The sequence below is a fragment of the Mastacembelus armatus genome, chromosome 16 (genome assembly GCF_900324485.2).
Source record: "Mastacembelus armatus chromosome 16, fMasArm1.2, whole genome shotgun sequence".
Lineage (NCBI taxonomy): Eukaryota > Metazoa > Chordata > Actinopteri > Synbranchiformes > Mastacembelidae > Mastacembelus > Mastacembelus armatus.
This window is the reverse complement of record NC_046648.1, coordinates 10,732,439-10,750,078: the sequence shown is the minus strand read 5'-3', so window position 1 is coordinate 10,750,078 and position 17,640 is coordinate 10,732,439. Positions and strand designations below refer to the sequence as shown.

At 38.7% G+C, this 17,640-nt stretch overlaps 1 protein-coding gene across 1 annotated transcript in view; it reads left to right on the top strand.

Annotated features, from left to right (window-relative positions):
- The first annotated feature begins 7,963 nt into the window (after nucleotides 1-7,963).
- The window catches only part of tsnare1 (T-SNARE Domain Containing 1), a 130,297-nt gene continuing 120,620 nt past the window's right edge, over nucleotides 7,964-17,640 (top strand). The window contains exon 1 of the mRNA XM_026293782.1: nucleotides 7,964-8,040. The gene's annotated coding sequence lies outside the window, so the exon portion shown is untranslated. The remainder of the gene's footprint in view (nucleotides 8,041-17,640) is intronic.

The following is a 17,640-nucleotide window of genomic DNA, read 5'->3' as shown; positions in this document are numbered from 1 at the left end:
AAATATATTTTTAGTTATGTTCTAAATTTATGTATTTATGTACCTTTTTTATTTCTGACAAAGCATGTCTACATGCAAGGACTCTGTATGATGCATGATACTTTTAAATTCCCATTTTATATTTGAAAGTGTGAGCATCATGATTATATTTCTTTGCATTTCATATTGCATATATCTCATTTTTAAAAGGGAGAGAATGGATTTAGTTGTGACATCTGAGTTTGCTCAGTATGTTCTTTTTTTTTTTTAGAGATAAGTGTGTATTTAAGGTATTATCCATAATATTTTTATCTGCACCTTGTGCAGCTTTCTTTCTTTTTTGTTTCTTTTGGGGAATTGTGTGGTATTATTACAAATATTATAGTAATAATATAATCTGTGTTGTGGAACAAGTTTTAAGTTAAAATTAACACAAAGAATTGCTCGTACAAAAATATCATCATGGAGATCAGCAATTAAGGATTAGGCCTTCTGAGTCATTCCCAGTAGGACAAAAATAGTGTTACACAGTCATGTATAATGGCAGTGCATAATAACACCTAAAAAAGTTGCCAGGTGTCATTTAAACTCATACACTATGCATACAAACACACATAACATTCAGTTCTGAAATATTAAAGAAAAAAAGGCACCGCTTTATATATTTGATTGTATGAATCTGGTCCCTGGGATTTGATGCTATGCATATATATCCAGAATTTCTAAACCTGCACTTATGTGGAGGCAGACAATGAAACTGACTTGAACATAATGTGGTACTAAAGTGACTTGGGTGGGATTCCTATGTCGCCATGTTAGTCTATTGTTTTGTTGACCCATCCTTCCACCACAACCTCTCTACACTCATATTAGAACATTGTAAACATAATTATCATAGGTGTCAGAGGAATTAGTCACTTGAACATGAGCATATTTCTGGGTACATGCTTGCACAACTCATGCTGACTTTGTTGGGAGCAGAGTTTCTGTCTTTACCCTGTGATGCAAAACATATTTTACAGCCTGATCAAATCTAAATATCAGTGGTAGTCATTGTGGCTGAATTTTAACTATATTTTTAGTACCACACTATTTATGGATCTGTTTTTTCTCGTCCAACACGGAGAATGCAAACCACCTTTTTCCAGTCCAATCCTACCTAGTTTAAGTATCTTGGGGTCTTGTTCATGAATGAGGGAGGAATGGAACGGGAGATTGACAGATAGATCGGTGTAGCAGCAGTAATCCAGTTGATGTACCAATCTGTTGTGGTGAAGAAGGAGCTGAGTCAAAGGGTGAAGCTCTCAATTTACCAGTCAATCCATGTTGCTACCCACACCTATGGTCATGAGCTCTGGGGCATGACTGAATGGATCTCAGATACAAGCAGCCATAATGAGCTCCACCACAGGTTGGCTGCATGTTTCCTTAGCGATAGGGTGAGGAGCTCGGTCACCCAGGAGGAGCTCAGAGTAGAACTGCTGCTCCTACACATTGAGAGGAGCCACCTGAGGTGGCTCGGGCATCTGTTCCGGATGCCCCCTGGCATTTCCCACCGGAAGAAGGTCCCAGGGAAGACCCAGGACACACTAGAGGGACTATGTCTCTTGGCTGGCCTGGGAATGCCTCGGTATTCCCCTAGAAGAGCTGGAGGAAGTGTCTGAGGAGAAGGAAGTCTGGGTGTCTCTACTTAGACCACTGCTGGGGGCAATAACCAGATAAAGTGGCAGAACATGGATAGATGGATGGATCTATGTGTTCTCTGTGTCCAAATCCAAATAAATAAATAAATTAAATAAAATTTCCTTAAAAACATGATTCTTTCACATTGACTACCTCTGCCCTGCTTTTGCCTGCTGTTATTTTGCTTCTCATTGTGCTTGTCGGCCACCAACGTCTTCGGCCATTTCTGGCCCTGCCACTCCCACTTTTCTTGCAGTTATTGCAGTCTTCTCACTACCCATCAGTGCTTTCTTTTATTTTCCTTTGCACACTTGTACTTACAAATAATTAATGTTTTTTCTTACATGCCGATAAGAGATCAACTGTGTCAGTCAGCAATGTTCAAGTGACAAGCTTGAAAAATAAAAGAAAAATTTATGAAATATCAGCAACTGGCAACTTTAAAATATGCCATCACAGTGCCATACATGGGTAGTCACTCGTATGCAGATACTGAAGTACTGAAGAACAGTCTTGCTGGGAATACTGATGAATGCTTTTTGTTTACTCTGAAATCTGCCAATTCCACAAGGATGAACAGTGAAGTAGAGTGAAGTGAATGGCACAGTTAACCTGAGGGATTGTATTTGTTATAGATGAAGTGGGCAGATGAACTATAGATCTGTGTGAGTAAAGTGAGCTGTGTATCTGTGTGTATGCAGTGACACTGAGGAGGCTTGACAGACTGGTCCTCTGTCAGCAGATGGAAGCATGCATAATTCAATCTGGAGGCAGTTTCATGCTGTTTCTCTTCCTGTCTCATCACTGTTCACAAAGACAGCCGAGCAGGGTTTCACTACAGAGGAGAAGCAAGGGCTACAAGTTGTACTCCCTCCCTGGCCCAGCAGTTGTCTGGGACCCCCTGCACACCCACCCACACATACACACACACAGAGAAACACACATATGGATAAAGAAAAGAGTTCAAATTATAGCTTTGCCTGGCAGTGTATGAGATAGCGATGGTATGCTCACAGATGTGGCTGTATAATCGCTTTTTACAATATTGTACTGTGATAATATTATAACAACCACTGCCATATTTTTTAAAATGTTAATGTCTGTATAATGTTTGTCTTCTGGATTTCATTTGCTCATGTACCTTTTCAAAGTGTGAATTTGCTGCTGTTCACTTGACAACTTTCATATCTCATATTTTAGAGCCTCTAATCAGCACATGAATGCATCATACACTTTTTGCTGTAGTTTACACTCTACACAACAAATCTATCAGGTAATAAAATTAAGATCATTTACCAAGCTAAAAATGCTAAAAATGGACAGTTCTCCATAATATGCAAAAACACTGGTTTGATTCACTAGTGGATGTGGATTGTAAAAATCCCTCCAACATGAACTATCCTATTGCTTAAAACACCTAACTACAATGTGTATCAATCTGGACTGATATTACTACGGAAATTCAGTGTCAGGATAAACTGTAATAAGTTTTATTTAGCACCAACATTTCAAATTGAATGTTTGAATGAAACTGACTTGGCACCTAATAGGCTGGAAGTAATATGTTGAATCCAATATACTAAAAGCCAAATTATTTGTATTCAAATTTTAAGTTGATTTGATTTTGAGAAAACCACACATTTTTCTTACATGCTGCATTAAACACACAATGCCAGAAAATGATCACAATTCTGTATAAACATACAGTACATATCACAGCAATAAAGCACAAATTGTTGTCCACATATACATCTAAAATATCTAATGTACACTTTCCATCCTAAAAACTACTATTATACATCACGTCTGAACAGAGACAGTCCTTCATGTGAAAGTTCTGTAAATTTGAATTGTGTGTAAAGTTCAGTGTGCTAGGATATAATCATATCAGTTAATGTACTGTAAGTAGTACACTAATTTTACTTATGAGACTGAATCTGTGACTGATTAGCACACTGCATTCACTGAAGATTAAATGATTAAGATTTAAAGAATAAAATAAAGCTAAAATGTAAAGAATAAGTCAAAGCTACTCACAGGGCTAATGTGGATTTATGTTGGAACACAAATCTGCAAGAATAAAAAAGTTAGCAACATCAGAACAGTAAAGAGTGGATGTTGTGTTTTAATAAACAAAACTGAATCATGCTCAGACAAACGGATCAGTCGGTCAGTCGAGGCTAAAAACTGATGTATATAAGTTTCTTCAACTCAAAGATGGTAGTGAAATATGAAACACTAAGTAATGCAATAAAATTTATGAGTAGCAGTTTACTTCAATTGGTTAGTAACTTGCAAATATAAGCATGCTAATGGTGGACAGTGAAATAGCGGCATTTGCTCCTCCCTTGTTTACCAGTGATAAAGTGTCCTTGAGTGAGATGCTAAACCCCAAACTGCTCCAGTGGAGCTGTTTAGTCTTTTTTGCTGGGCAGCTTCCAGGTGTGACTATACAGTTATGAGTGTAGTCAGGATCTTCTTGCAAAAGAGAGCTAGGCCCTGAATGAAACCTCCTGTATAAATAAAGATTTTAACAACAAAAGCACTTTGGTTAAGGTTAGGGAATGACTGTGGTTAACATTGTGTCTAAGCCCCATTAGCCACTTGCTAATTTTGGACACCTTAATTTTATGTGTATGTTTATGTTTTTGTTTTTACTTTTTTGAGAACAACTTAAGTCCTCCTTGGAACTCCTTGGACACCCTCTGTACTGTTGCAATTCGATAATGCCTGGAGCATCTGTCCTGTTAAATGTCCGTATGTTCATCTCTGTGCAGCCACTCCCTGCTGCTGCTCCTCTCTGCTCATGCAGTTTGTGTTTGGCATATGCTGCCATGATTCTACACACTGTCATCCATGTTAAATTACTGTACAGTCTGAGTGGATAGTGCACCACCTCTGTTTTCTTTTTAGAATAGCCTTACACTAATTTCACGTTCAAATATAAATTCTGTTTGCCAAAGATGAGTTAAAACTGGAGCTTTGTGGTGAGTCACATCAGTTCTATGTTCACAGACGCAAAATTGAAGCATAAAAAGAAAAGAACACTGTACCTGCTGTGAAACATGGAGAACGCTCGGTCATGTTCTGTGGCTGCTTTGCTGCATCTGGCACATTGAGCTACAATGAAATCTATTTCTCTCTATGAAAACTATCAATGCATTGTGGAGCGAAATGTGCTGCCCAGTTTCAGAAAGCTTGGTTGCAGGTCATCCAACAGGATAATAACCCAAAACACAGTTAAAAGCACCCAAGAATGCTAAGAACAAAACAATGGACTATTCTGAAGTGGCCCTGATCTAAATCCTATTGACCATCTGTGGAAAGAGTTCTAAGTTTCCATTCTTTCCCACTGCTGTTCTGCGTAGGCTTGAACCCCGTCAGCCAAGTCATAAATAAGACTGGCTACGGAGACTGACTACAAAATGGAGCAACCATCAGCTACCTCCTATATATAAATGACACCAAGCTGTACACCAGGAGTGGAGAGAGTACATCGACTCACTGATGTGAGTCACTAATTCGGAATGGAGTGTGGTCAGGTGATAGAGGGAAGGTTGTCAGGACTAAAGGATTTCAACTGCCAGAACGCAGCATAGCAGATGTTGAGGACAGCTAGAAGTACCTTGGATTCCCACAGGCAAATGGAAACCAAGAATAAGCTGCAAGGAAAGCCACCACAGCCAAATACCTACAGAGAGTAAGACAAGTCCTAAGAAGTCACCTAAATTGGAAGAACAAGGTCCAAGCCATCAACACCTACGCCCTGAGCACAAGATCGATAGAGGCCTGGGTCTACCACACCAGGCAGGACACCAGGTGCAGGCTATGCACAGATGCTCCTGAGACAATCCAGCACACAACAGTGGGTAACTAGAAGGCATATATGGAAGACCATATCCAAGTGGCTGGCATAGTGTATAGAAACATCTGTGCACGGGCCAGAGGTCCTGAGGTCAAAATGGGATACACCTGCACAGGTAGTGGTGAATGATCCTGTGGGTCTTCCAGATACAGACCGACAAACTGGTGATGGCTAACCAACCAGACATAGTAGTACTGGACAAACAGCAGAAGAAGGCTGATGTGGTAGAGGTAGCAATCCCAAGTGATAGCAACATGAGGAAGAAGGAACATGAGGAGCTTGAGAAATGCCAAGGGTTGAAAGAAGAGCTAGAGAAGATATGGAAGGTGTAGGCAACACTGGTTCCAGTGGTAATTGCCACCATCAGGGTTGTGACCCCCCAAACTGGGAGAGTGGCTCCAACACATCCCAGGAACAACATCAGCGCTCTCAGTTCAGAAAAGCGCAATGCCAGGAACAGCTAAGATACACGAAGAACACTCAAACTCTCTGGTAGAGGAACTGAAATTGAGAAAAGCCACATGTACACATATTACATGTACATACATATATATATGTACATATATATATATATTTCAGGCCTGCTTAGTGCTTGGATGGGAGACCACCTTAGAAGACCAGGGTGGCTAGACACAGCTACTGAGGTTGAAAAAGCCAGTGCAGTCTTATTCTCGGTCCCAAGCCTGAGTAAATAAGAGGGTTGCATCAAGGAGGGTGTCCAGCCCTTATCGTGACAAAAACTTTGAAATCAAAATGGCAATGCCTCTGCCACCAAGACCTCTTAAACATAACCCAAAATCGCACAATTACAGTCAGAGGCCAAAATCCTTGTTTTCACATACTAACTAACTAAAGAGAAGAGATTCAGCAGAGGCGTGGACAACACCGATTTGGCTGAGGTCCAAAGATGTCATTAAGCTCGATAACCAGATATATCAGCCTCACGGACAGGACAGCTGGCCACAGTGTCTGTAGTTTTTCTCGCCATGTGCACCAAGCTGATCACACAGTGGGAGGGTGTGAAGGTCACTTTGGTGTCAGTGAGGCAGATGTCTCTGTGGACATGATGCCCCTGGAGAGATTCCAGTTTGTAGTTAGAAGAGCAGGAGCAGTCAGAGGGTTCAACTGCACAACAACACAGAGCAGCACAGAGCTGAGGGGAATTTTAATAACAGCGTTAAAGCAGACAGAATCAAATAAGAGCTTTCTGCTTCAACCTTTGTTTGAGGAAATAGATACAAGGTGGAATCAGGCCTACTGTAAATAGAAAAAAAAATGTTATTTTTTCTGTTATCTTTCAAATGTCTGGTACAATTACAGCCAAAGGGCTTTATAGTAAATCTACCTATCTATGAGTTTAAATTAAAAATTCCGACTTTCTAGTATATATTCCGCTCTTTTGCTTACATTCACATTTGGAATAATAAAAGATGAAAGGAAATAATGTTTCCATTGAAGAATTTCACAGTTTGCCTACTTAGAAAGCTTCTCTCTTAAAAGTTATTTATTGATTTATTTATTTATTTGCATAACTTAAATTTTTCTCTAGTGGGTTTGAGTTATCGGTTTTAATCATCTAAAATGATCAACTCTAATATCTACTCACTAATATTAACCCTCAGACCTCAGCACTACGCATACACTGTAGCAGAGAAGGAGTGGCTCAGCTCTGCTGTGAGAATGGTCAGATTTGGCTCAGACCTGCTCTCCAGCTGGGCTCACTGTCAGCCTCTAGTTCCAGCATTACTCTGTGCCAAGTGCTGAGACCTTAAGCCAAACAGGTCTGAGTGTTTCATTCTTTTCTACATTTGTGCCTGATGCTTATGTTATTTGCAAACATAATAATAATAATAATAATCATAATAATAATAATAATAATAGAGGACAATAATAATAATAATAACTACAGTAATAGTATATTAGTATTATTTATGAGATGCAACAGTAGATAGGGCAGATAATGATTAACATCACGTGTGAGCAATTGCAATGAATTATTACTATAAGGCTTTTTATTTTTACTATTTAATAATATCCTGCATGTTACCTTTTGGTGCATCACATTGATTTACTTATGCAAAGCGGTGTATGTTATTTTGGATATTGCTTCAATGTTACACTCCTTACTGTGGCTCTGCAGGGCACTAGTGCATTAGTACAATGAAGGATTTTTTTCAGTGCTGTTAAACATTAGCAAAATGGCTAGCAATAATAACAATTTGTTGCCCTAAAATATGGGTCATGGATCACATTAATTATAAATCCTATAAAAAGCTTGGAGTTAAGTGAAATTAAATCCCCACCTCTCACAAGATCTTTTCTGAAATGAAATTCCAGCCTGGCCAACCCTCAATGCTGAACTACAATTCCCAGAGATCTTAGTAAGGGCCTAATCTAGTCACATGACAAGTAAATGAGCAGGTGGTTTATGGTCATATGATGTTGTTAACCGAGGCTGAGGAGCAGCAACATCTGAGCTGAATCACAGTCCACATCACTCCCTACATTGAAAGGTAAAGCTGTAGGAGTCTCTCCTTATCAACCTGTTTTTCTGCCTTTAGTGGTGAGTGCTGAAGTCTCACACAGAGACAGAGAAGGTGGGGGAGGAGCGGGGAAGAGCAGGGAGGAGATTGGAAGCAGGGATGAGGGGGATGGGAGGCCATCAGGGATGTCTCTCCGAAGCTTTCTGTAGACAAGAAGGAAGCACTGTGTAAATCTGTGTGCTGTAGCTAAATATATTCAACCTGAGGCTGTGTGTGAGGAGTGCATGCCTTAGGCTGTATACTGTATTTATGCAGAGAGTTTATATGAGTGTGTTGCAATCAGTTCCACTTTTAATACAAGAGCTATCTGGTGATTTTCTGGTAGGAAGCCATACAAGGATGGATGATTTCTGTTTTCCTCCTGCACCCCTCACAGTGCCACCCAAATCTTGGAAAATAGGGTTTATGCTTCTACTCTCTCTGACATCTCTTTTTAGCATCTTTTGTTATTTACTAAGGTTTAAAAAAAAGCTAGGTCTTGTAATGAATTTATACATGGCAGGGATGGGTAGGGAGGGTTTGTTTTAACAGTTCAGAAAAAAAAAAAAAACCTAATATAGTTTACACTGCTTGGTCAACCTAAGTTTTGCGTAAATACAGAAAGAGACTCTTTGTCTGTACAGTATACATAAAGTTGAGCTCAGCAGGTCTCCAGACTTTTTTGTATTGGTTGCACCTGTCATTTCTCAGTTATGTAAATCATTGTAAACAGGAGTAACAGTGCACATAAATGCCTGTCCTTATTTGAACAACAGCATAAACAGGAAATTGAAAACCTTGAACTATTTTAAAACTATACTTAAAAAGTGTTTGACAAAGTTAAATGATGAGACACTCCTTTATAGAAACATCTGTGCCCCCATCAATCATAAATGCCATGTACAAGATACTGGGGAATTCAATATGCACAGACAATACAGATATTGTTGTTAACTGAATTATCTCCTGTACTGTTTTGTTCCGTGCCACTGTTTGCTGCTGCTTGGTGCTGAAATGCTGCGAGTAGGGGAGCTGTGGTGGGCACATACTTATGATGACATACAGCAAGAGCAATGTTCCTGGCAATGCCCATATGCAGTATATGCAGTGCATTGGCATTGCTAAAACTGTCATACCTCAGCCATAAGAGCTGTGTGAGTCTGAAACTGTTTCTATCTCAGATGCTGGGTTAGGTGAAGGAATCTTGCCAGTCGGGACAGAGGCCGATGGTTTCCTCAGGTCTAGGTCGGACCTGCTAGTGTCTGGGTCAAGTACAGTATATCTGTATTGGTGTTAAGCATAGTATTTTTCTTGACAAAAAAACCATAGATAGGCCTACTTTGTTTTCTCCTTAGCTAAGTTACCTCTGTTCTGTCATTCATGAGTAGCCAGGTCTTGATTCTTAATCTATTAATCCAAAAGATTAAATGGCATCTAGAGAAATTGCAGAACCTTCTGAGCAACCAGCATTGAACCATATCAGAAATACAATAATAATGAGACTATGGTGTAGAATTAAAGACTGATATGAAAATACAACTTAGTATTGACTATTTTACTGACACCTCCTCATTCTTTGAAGCATTTTTGAGCGATGATTGAAGGAGTGATGACATTTGCTAACCACCCCCTTCTTTAGAGCCTGCAAACACTTGCTTTGGTGTAGGAGGTGCTGGTTTAAGACTAACTGAGCAGCAGCAGCAGCAAAGACTGCATAGAGTAGAAGCAGTGTCGGTGCGTTACGAGAGCAGAGACGCTTAAATAATCTACCATATGGTGAAGGCAAAAATCTCAGTATACTAGTGTTACCTTAACACAACTGAGGACATGAAATAAAATGTTTTTGATTAAAACAAAAGCATACCTAATGGTATACAGAGGGGTTTGTAGTGTATTTAGGTATGAGTTGACTCTCACCTTCATGGTCAGATGTTCTATTTATATATTGCATAATTTGTGGTAAAGTTAGAAAAGCAGTGATATACAAGCCATATTTTTTGTAATATAAAATAAATTGTTACTTTGTTGTGTTAACCAGAGGGTATGTAACAGGATGTTGAATGGTGGGTGTTCTCTGCAGTGACTCACACTGTTCATCTAGCCGATCAGGACACCGGATTACTCACTCACTTTTGTTTCATATTCCTATTTATTATTCAAGCTGCTATTTAATTATCTTCTGTTTGTAATCATTATGCTGTGTGTCACAGTATGAGGTGATAATTTTCTACACTCACTGTTTTCCAAATATAGTTTAGGGAGTTAAGGCCCAGTGTATATACTAGGTCAGAGAGAATTTCCATCTGACATTGTATAGATTATTTTGTTTATGAAGAACCATTTATAATCAGTAACATACAATAGGTAGCCTAACCTCAGCTCATGCTTCTGAAATTGCTGAACAGCATTATTATAACAGGTAATATAAGCAACTGAGATATTTTTATTGCGGCTCAAATGGTGATGAAATGTTATCATTCCATTATTGTTAAGAAAACTTTGATGATGAATGCATTCCTATTTGGTCATTCTCATGACTGACATTTGGGTTGCCATACTAGGATGGGTATATTTTACATTTAGTGTTGTTTTTGTGTTGGTCTCCCATTAATATTCCTTCAAGGCTAAAAGTATAGCACAGTGATGCAGAGGTTAATACTATCAAATCACACGAAGTAAAGTCTATGTTTGAGCGCTCGGCCAAGAAGGTCCTTTCTGTGTGGAGTTTCTCCAGGTATTCCGGTTTCCTCCCACAGTCAAAAGAGTGTTAGTTTGATCGATGACTTTTAAATTGCCCATGAGTGAGAATACTTTTGTCATTTCTGTGATAGACTGGTGATATGTCCAGGGTGTACCCCATGTCTCGCTCAATGTCAGCTGATACCTACAGTTTACACAGGAATCCAACACTGGTCTCCTGTGGGAAAGTCCTGTGTTTTCTGACCCATTTATCCAGGTCAACTTACTACATCACCTAAATTGTTACTTTGCTTGTGTTATAAGTTCCACAGTCATTAAAGGTTGCCTAACTATTATAGAAGGGTAGTGGTGTGATAACACAGGAGTGGTGGGGAACATATTGAATGATCCATACCAGTGTAACTAACATGATCAGCAATGTGCCAGCCTGAATTACTAGTAGTCAAAGCTAACCAGCGATGAAAAATCACTGTTAGGTTGTGTCTGGAACCACTCACTACTTATAGTGATTTTGCCATTTTGTACTGGTGTCGATCCATTTATTTAGTACATATAGTTTCAACATTCTACAGTGGAACATGAAAAGTTGCATATATAAGCATCACAATGATTAGTAAGTCTCCAAAATTAACTGCTTTCAATTGAGTGAACTATTGAGTGTACATGGTATAAAGAATGGTGCATAACGGAGTGATTTTCATGTACAACCAAGGGCTCTACCAGTCTCTGAGGACAGTGGTGCTGTGTCAGTTACTAAAAGACATTTATACTCCTTCCAAGCGTTGTTGTGTGTTTACCTGTGTTGTAACTACTGGCGATTTTAGGGGTGCACAAGCAAACAATTAAAATTTATAGGGTCTTGTGATGCCACACACTACAGTATAGTATACCTGGTTGCAGCCTGCACCTTTAATACTGGTAGTCTGCCACTCCAGCAAAAGCAGAGGAGAAGGTGAACAGTGAATTTCATGGCATACTAAAAACTCAGAGTTATTTGAAATGTGAGCAGATAAAATAGCTATAGAATGTTCTGACAAAATAGCTTGGCTCAGACTGGTCTTTACTGTGTTTTAAAAAATGTCTAGTGATAGTGTTTAATAGTGTGAATATGCTGAAAGAGTTAGCTGATGTTGAGACCTGGAAATATATGGACTATAAAAATTAATGGACCTATAATAGGTGGAATACAATATTTGCAACAAACACATTTTTTTCCACTTCTGTGCATTATTTCATTTGTTTGGTAATCCTGGTGCATTCTGGACCTATACTCATATGCAGTGAGTGTAATGCTTTTGTGCAACACAATACGTCATCAATCTACACATGCATCGTTTATTTGAAAAAAGGAACAATAAGAAATAAAAATACTGTTCCAGGGAGAATTTGCAAAACATCTAGTCTAGGTCCTGTCTGTTTTCCCCACTAAAGTAGTTTGCTATTTTGTCAGCTAATGTTAGGTGTATTAGTCTGCTTGCGTTCTTTCCAGGAAAGGAGCTGATAATTTTAGGTTCAGTAGTGATGACACAGGAACAGTAATAGCATACAGTATTATGGGGTAGGGTTGGGCATCTCTGGCATGTGGTCGATATATATGTTGGTACACTGTCAGAGATCCAATACATTAAAAATACTTATGCAGCAACTACTGGTGTGATACAATACGATTTACACCATAATGACAATGCAGTATGACTCAACATGATCTCAGTGAACTCAGTGCAATCCAATGCATTACGATATTACTGGACAATGCAAAGGAATGATGCTATGCCAGTGATTAAGACTCATTGTTTAATAATCAAATAAAATTAAGACCTCACACAGACTGGCACTAACGTTTGCAATGTACAGGATTGTACTGGACAAGTTCTGCACAAGTGTTCTCTATTTCAAGTTTAGATTACAGCATGCTGTTGATATGCATGCCTCACAAAATTAAGGATGCTCAGGGTTAGCAAGAACAATTAACTGCAGAATAAAAAAAACATGTGTAGGTAGGCTCACTCAACAGAAGGTAAATTCTATATGCACTCAGCCTCTTCCATGTTTGTTGTGCTCAACTGCAGTCCACATAAAATAGTATACATCCGCAGCATGCATTCACATAATGTGGGTCTAATTTAGGAGGGATAAAAATATCAAAACACAATTTCATGAAGACATGGCTATTTAACAAATCTGGCTGAATTACACATATTCACTAGACATTTACATAAGCAAAAACTATTTTTAACTAAGATATTTGTCATATAGACAAAGCAATAATGTGCTAAACCAAACACATTAACATAAATAGTTAAATAACACACCAGAAACAGCCTAACATGATGGAGCATCCTGTCACAGGATGATAACCTGAAGTTGATTGGTCCAGATCTGTCATATTATTAGTGATTAATAATGATAATTCATTGTTTATAATAATTACATCAAAAATAGTATATTTGTGACTTATATTTATATTTGTTTATTTATGACATTGTCAGGTACCCATATATTTGGAGCATTTCTTGAAGTTTTTGGTAAACTGGGGTGAATGTTCATAGGGTTGGTCAGATGTGTGTTCAGTGTTAAAACCTCCATTGTGACACACCCAGACATTCAGCTGGGTCAGCATAACATTAGATCCACGTCCTCCATTGCATTTGTGAGTGATGTTTACATATGGCTCTCATTCAGAACTACCATCTGCTGCAGTGTTTGTATAAACAAATGATCATCTTTTGGCAGACAGTCTCAGTCACACTGTGTTGATAATTTGCTTTTGATTGGTATTGTGTGATTAGCAGTGACGACAATAATATCTGTGGTATACATTGGCCACCATACAGGTAACTGTAAACATTCTCCCACTGCATATTTTTGTGTAATGTGTAGTTTCCTACAGTGCAAAATTCAAGGTAACAAATGTGAAATTGCTCTGGTGTGTAATTGTCATTCATGTCATTCACTTCAGGTGCACAAAACATAGCAATGGGCTGAGTATATTGTGTGTTAAGACAGAAGGTGGACTGAAGCGGCTGCTCTGGTAACTCACAGCTTTCACTACACAGACTGTGTAAACATTGTGTTATTCACAAGTGAGATTAAGATGGATTGCAACACTGGCAGGTGGATTGGTGCCACATGAGCAGTAACGTGTGCAATGTACAGGACTGTACTTGTAAAAAGGGAACTGAGCTCTTATATTTACCAGGCGACACATTACAAACCTTCAAGAAAGGTCATGAACTTTGACAAGTGACCAGTATAGTGGGATTACAAGTGGCTGAAATTAATTTCAGTTGTGGTAAAAGGAGACATTTTGGATCTCCGATTAAGGTGGTTTCTGGACACCTCCCTGTAGACATATTCAATACCCAGGACACTCTGAAAGAATTACATATTCCATCTGGCTTGGGAATGCCCTTGAGATCTACCAGGAGCTTGAGAGTGTCAGGGAGTAGAATGTCAAGGCTGCCCTGTTTGATCGTCGTCCACCACGATTCTGACCTAGAAAATGTGGACACACTTGCACACATGCACTGTGCTAACATGCATGCTATGAAGAAAGGCACTAAGCAGATATATACACATAAATCTAACCAACCAGTCAACGAGAAAAAGCAATTTTTCACGGGAGCATGGTGAACAAACACGTAAAGAGGGATGGGGAGTAAAAACTGACTTTTTTATGGTGTGTGTGTGGGTGATTATTTTCTGATACACAAGAAGCATCAAAATGCAATGAATTGCTTTGAAATTTACTGAGCACAATTCATTTTTACTGGAGCATAAACCTAGTCCAGGCAGTCCATGAGCCTTCTTCTAAGACCTCAGGCCTAAATATCTACAAACAAAATTTCTCACTGGCAGATTGCCATTAAAATTTTAGAGTAAATGTAATATAATAAATGCCTTACATTTTATTGATTCCATGGTTTTCCTATAGCACGTGATTATGTTATGTACAATGCTTTTATTATCGCAGGCTTGATAAATCTTGTAGCCTCTAGAATGGATTTGCGCATTCAGTCTTGTTATGACACAGACACTGCTAAGGGAAAGCAAACATTTTCTTCCTGCCAGTCAAATTAGACTCAAAATGAGCACTGCAGCTCCTTTAATAGCTGAAGTAAGTGACTTCAATGCTGGATGGCAAGTGAGGCCCTTTAGTAAGGACAGGGAGGAAAGGGAAAGGGGCCTTTTCTGGATTTAATTTGTGGATTCAAGGAGACAAGAGGCCTTGCCATCAGAGATAACAAGGCTGGGCTCTGTGATGTGTGAATAATGGCCAGACAGAGGTTTAGACATCATTAGAATAATCAGTCTTGATGGGGACGGAGATGCCCAATACAGGAGAGGCCTACTGAGGGCAAGGCAGTACACTAATTGCTGCTGGTACACTATCCTTTTTTTTTTTTTTTTACTATGCAGACATATTATGATCAAACCTTTGCCTGGTTTGTTTTTAATATGCTTCTACATATTGATTAATCTAAATATGCCCATGAAATTACATGTATCTAAATGTCTTTATTCATTAGATTCATATCTTTGCTATATGGACTGTACTCAGTTATGCTGGAGTTCTGATGGGCAGTTTTGTTTGTGCAAATCTTGTTTGTGCAATTTTTTTTTCTTTTTTCAGTTTGAGTTTTACATTTGATTTTTCCCAATTTAGCTGATGCAAAACATTTGAGCTACTAGGAATAGTTCAGCTGTAGCTCATCACTGCTGAAGAGCATTCAGCATGTTTGAGGTTTTATTTTATTCCGCAACTCATCTTGCTGTCTCCCAGATTGGAAACCCCATTGATCATATCAGATTGGTTAAGTAATTGATTGTTACTGGTTATTAACCTCCCAGAACTTTGGACCTGCTTGCCAGCAACTGAGAACAGCCTATAATCAGTCACAAATGGCAGCCGCTAATGAAATTAGTTCCTGGTTCTGCCTCACAACTTTGTTTGTTCCACAAAGTATTGGCAAGGGCATAGAGATGCCATGGTTTTACTCTCCCTAGAGGATGGAGAGATAGAACAACAGAATGCAGATAATGAGCTGCTGTGTCTTTGTTGTCTCTTTGTAATTACTCATGTGTCTGACCAAAATATAAAGATGAGGACATGAAAAGTTATACTTTCAATACTTTTTATAATGTCAACAGTATCACTGCTGACACACATCTAGACAAGTGTTTCCTTTGCAATTTCCAGACCATTCTTAATAGCATTTATATAGGATTTTTATCAGGTCAAAAATTATGGGCCATGAGCTGTGCCCTTAATAACATCTGTATTGAACTGAACTGAAGACGCGAGTGTGCTGCAGATTTTTTGTTGTTCTGAAAGTTGCCTAAAAGTAGAACTGGATCAGTAATTATATTTTGGAAATGTATCTCACCACACTACATATATGTAGAGTTTAAAACTGATTAATCCGTTAATGATCAACTACAAATTAAGCTTTTGCTTTTTTACACATACACTAATCGCAAAACATCTGTAGATACTTGGAGTTGTTTCTGGCCAGAATCTAATTTGCTTTTTAAAACTCTTTCAAGCTGAATGGAATACTTGGCTCTTTACCTTCTAAATATTCCAATATGTTCACCAGCTAATTTTCAACTATAATAGATCATCATCATATTTAGGTAACTACTAAGTGGCTAGCTCCCCTATCCTCAACTTTATTTTGGAATTAATTGTTTATTCTGTAGTAGTATAAGAAGATAGTGTGTTGGATGGACTTTTTCTTTTTCACTGTATGACTTTGTTGCAGCAGGCTGGAGGACAGGCACACAGTGTTGTAGTTTCCCTCACAGCATGAATGGGTTTGAGTTTAGTAAATAGTCAAATGTTCCAGCCGTTCAGTGTTGCAGGAAAAACTATATTGAGTACTTCAGGCTGTTTTGTGTGAGTTTGTTTGGATTCAGTTGTTTTAAATACGAGGGTGTATCCCTTTGTGTAATAATTTCTCTTTCATCCAGCCACTCTACTGAAACTCACTCCCCCTGTCTGAAGTCTGTCTGTGCACATGTTCTTGAAAAAAGTATAAATATGGTTATGTATCTGTTATTTCTTGAATACAGTTTTAATATTTGATTATTTACACATCATTCAACTTTTCCTTTTAAATTTTACAAAATACTAATTAGTATGCAGTCTAATACAACTGACCTCCATAGCTGCTTTGGTGTTTTTTTTTTTTTCAAAGATACTTTCATGTGTTTTTGACCACTGAGTCCACCTGCCAGTGTACGTCATCTACCAACAATTTTATTTCACTATAATCAATTGTGTTTGCTATCAAAGTATTCCACAGATTAGCCTGAGCTTATCAGTCATCCAAAGCAGCCTGATTGTTTCCCAGAGTGCTTGGCATTATGTTTGAAAATGTCTTTGATTATCTTGTCATAACTACAGAATGAAATCCATTCATTCAAGAGTCAGCTTTTGTTGAGGCTTGTCTGTGATGCATCGTATCATGTAGTTCCAACAATTCAGCTTCATGATATGTGAAATCTTGATATTAAGGGATATTAAGTGAACGTGGTGGCAATTATTCACTACAATACCTGTTAGGCTTATAATTGCCAAAAGTGGCTGTGGAATATATCTCATATGGTGATTTAGGGCTTCAAGAGGATTTAAATGCTGGTGTATGTGTATGTGTGTGTGAGAGTGTGTGTGCATGCTGTTCAATGCAATCGGGATTGTGTAGCCATGGTGACGGCTGTGAGGGACTGTGAGAAAGCAATCTCCAGGAAGTCATAGCCGCAGGGTGAAGCATATGTGACATGAGGATTGCACCAGAAGGCTGTGTCATGGATGTCCAGTTGGCCATCTGTTGTGATCCTACAGCCAGGACCAGGAAGCCACCCAGAAACCACAGAGGAAGAATGGCA